Source organism: Ornithorhynchus anatinus, chromosome 8, assembly GCF_004115215.2.
Source record: "Ornithorhynchus anatinus isolate Pmale09 chromosome 8, mOrnAna1.pri.v4, whole genome shotgun sequence".
In the NCBI taxonomy this organism is placed as follows: domain Eukaryota; kingdom Metazoa; phylum Chordata; class Mammalia; order Monotremata; family Ornithorhynchidae; genus Ornithorhynchus; species Ornithorhynchus anatinus.
The window spans coordinates 35,000,392-35,004,101 of NC_041735.1; positions in this window are offsets into that span (position 1 = coordinate 35,000,392).

Genomic DNA, 3,710 nt, shown 5'->3' on the forward strand with positions numbered 1-3,710 from the left:
GCACAGGAGAGTCAGACCTTCCAGACAGATGCATTTGCCTTGACAAAATTCATTTGTAATAGCTTTAGAACAATGGCCTAGAGAATACCCCATTGCACCGATGACTTTTTTCAAATCCTTTTTTTTTTTTCCCCTCCTCTATTGAAAATGGACCTGGTTCGGAGCCCTAATTCACCCAGCTGCCACACCCACTCTTTCAGCCCAGGGAGCAGAGAGAATGAAGGGTCAATCACCTGACATATTTCCATCCAATTTCAAGGGTAGAATGTGTTCATTTTCTGACTAATGGCATGTCATTTTGCAGAAGCCTTTGGTCGCGAATTAATCCTGGAATCAAAACAGATTTTCCGGGGAGCAATCTTCCATCAAGTATTGATTTTTTTACACTCATGGAGTCTGTCCTCCCTAATTTAACCTGACAATGATTCTGCACAATGGCTCTGAGCACCCTGGCAACTCAAAGAAGGAACTTTTACCGTCTTTTCTCTCTGCGAAGTAGAAAGGAAAAAAAAAAGAAAAAAGAAAATCAACAACAGCAGCAATGGCCAGCCAGGTCCATCAGTCACCAGGGGAGACATTTGCTCTTCGATATTTCTTTAAAAAGTTTATAGTATTTGTTAAGCACTTACTATGTGCCAGGCGCTGACCTAAGCACTGGGGTTGATGACAAGCAAATCAGGTTGGACACGGTCCCTGCCCCACATGGGACTCACAGTCTTAATCCTCACTTTACAGTTACAGGTAACTGAGGCACAGTTACCTCATCAGAGACAAAATTAGAGAAGCAGCATGGCCTAGTGGATTGAGTGTGGGCCCGGGAGGCAGAAGGACCTGGGTTCCAATCCCAGGTCCGCCCCTTGTCTGCTGGGTGACCTTGGGCAAGCAACTTAACTTCTCTGTGCCTCAGTTGCCTCATCTATAGAATGAGGATTAAGACTGTGAGTCCCACTTGAGGCAAGAACTGTGTCTAACCCAATTAACTTGTATCTACCCCAGCACGAAGAACGGCGCTTGACATAGAATTAGTGCTTAACGGATATCATCATCATTAAGTGAAGTGACTTGCCCTAGGTCTTATAGCAGACAAGTGGCAGGGCAGGGATTAGAACCCAGGCCCGTGTTCCACCCACTAGGCCACGCTGCTTCTCTAATTTTGCCTCCGATGATTTGGAATAGACAAAGTGCAGCCTTGTGATTTAAGAGGGCTGCTATCCCATCCCCATTTGGGGGATCATTTCTGAGAAAGACTCATGACTCATCTATAGGGTTGAGGGACATGATCGGTAATTTCATGATATACCACCCTTTTGGGCCCGAAACATTTCATAAAGAAAGAAAAGCATTTGCTTAGCCAAGTCTGTGCCTCTGAGCATCAGACTCGACTCTTCCAACCAATTGCACCTTTAAATCCAAATGCCGTATGACTTTGGTTTCTAGGAAGATTTAGCTGGGGGAAAAAAAAGGGAGTAAAGGGATAAGGAGGGATCATTCATACACAAAAGGATTGAGAAAATGTGGTGCAATCGATCGGTTAATCAGTGGTATTTACTGAGTGCTCACCGTGTGCTGAGCCCTTGCTACCATTCCCAGAGAGATGTAGTTTAGAGAAGATAACAGCTCGCTCCGAGTCAGGCACCTTGTGTGGCTGAGTGGGAAGACGCATCTTCCCCTCCCCTCTCCAGAAGCTTACAATCTAGAGGGGAGACCGACAGTAATATAAATAAATTATGGATATGTACGTAAGTGCCAGGGGGTGAATTAAAAGGTTGGAAACCCAAGTGCAAGGAGGGAGCTGGAGAAAAAGAAAGCTGAGTGCTTAGCTGGGGATGACCTTCTGGAGGTGATGTGCTTTTAATAAGGCTTTGAAGATGGGGCGAGTGATTATCCGTCAGGTAGGAAGGAAGAGGACAATCCAGGCCAGAGACAGAACGTGGGTGAGAGGTCGGCAGCTGCAGTTTGTGCTTACTTGCTTCGTTCTGCCCCTTGACTTTTTCCCCTGCAGCACACCCACTGTCGCCGTAGCGGCCGCTTCGGATAATGATAATAATGGGGCTATTTGTTAAGCACTTACTATATCCTAAGCATTAGACTGAGCGCTGAGGTAGATACAAGATCGTCAGCTCCCCCATGGGGCTCACAGTCTAGATAGGAGGGAGAACAGGCCTTGATGCCCCCATTTTGCAGATGAGGGAACTGAGGCACAAAGTATATGACTTGCCCAAGGGCACACAGGAGGTATACGGCCTGCGTTCTTTCCACTAGGCCAAGCTGCTTCTTTCCGCTTCTTACAGATAGAAAACTGGAGTCCCTCTTTTCATTCTCTCCTGAAGAAGTGTCCTAGCAGACCAGCAGGATTATAAATACTATGAATTAGCTTTCTTCTCAAATTAGGAGTGAACCAAAAAACAGGCCGAGTCTACTGCAACCCAATCAATTAAACCATTTATTGATCACCCATATGCTTTATATGTCAAGGCAGGTCTAAGGAGCCCCATCTCCAATCATATTCTATTCTGATTTTTCTGGTCCATACAGAGTAGATGAATTTCCACTGCTTAGCATCATTATTCAGCTTTTGTTTCTCAAAAAAAAAAACCCAATTATTAATCATCACTGCTACATTTCAATATATCTATTGGTCTGGGGGGTCAGTCCTCTTCAGTTCATAAGAAAAAATAGTCTAATGTCGAAGTTTACCTTCTGAAACCTTTAAAGGAATTTTTTAAAAAATTGTAAAAGCATTTGCATTTGAAATGGTGATTGTAACTGATTATTTCAATGAGTTTTGCACGTATTTTATTGCAGGGTTCTTTTGTTTTCCCTCTCTATGTGATATTGTTCAAACTTTAAGGTCATTTTAAAATACATTTGGAAAAAGGGTGGTTTCTTGAGAGACTCCCTGTAAGTTCGCTTGTACATTAGAAGTTTTAATTATGCAACTATAGCCTTCAAAACTGTGCTATAATATGTAAATGATGTGGAAGTAAATAGCACTTTGCTTAGCCAAAGATTTCAAACTTTCTCCACTCTTAAATATAGGTCATACTATTGCATACATAATATCTAGTTTCTTGTCAAACCACATTCTGCTCAATGAGAGCTGGTCACAATCTATTGCCATTGCACTTTGAAATTGTTCATTATTCCTTACAAACCCTGGGTTGGGAAACATTTGGAACATTGTAAATTGAGCATCAGGGTGCTTTTAAATGAAGGACCCAGAGTTGCAAAAGCAACTTTTTTCTAAAACACCATTCTGCCCATATCTCATCACTCTTCTAAGACCTCCAACGATCACTCGTCCTTTCCGTATCAAGTCTAAACTACTGACCGATTAGCCACTCAATTAGCTCTCTCTCTCCTATTTATCCACTCTGTCTTTCCCATTAGATCGTAAGCTCCTTCTGCTAGGAATATATCACTTGCTCGTACTTCCCAAGCACTTAAAGCAGCGGCATTGGGTGCTCAATCACTATCAGTGGAATTTATCGAGCACTTAGTACTGTACTAAGCACTTGGGAGAATCCAGTACAGAGACAGCAGACATGTTCCCTGTCCACAACGAATTAATAGTCTAGAGGGGGAGCCAGGCATTAATATAAATTATATTATTTTAAGATAGGTACACGAGTGCTGAGGGACTGTGGGTACTATAACTATTATGACTATTAATTCTCACATTCACAGGATCAGTCCAATGCTATCCATGA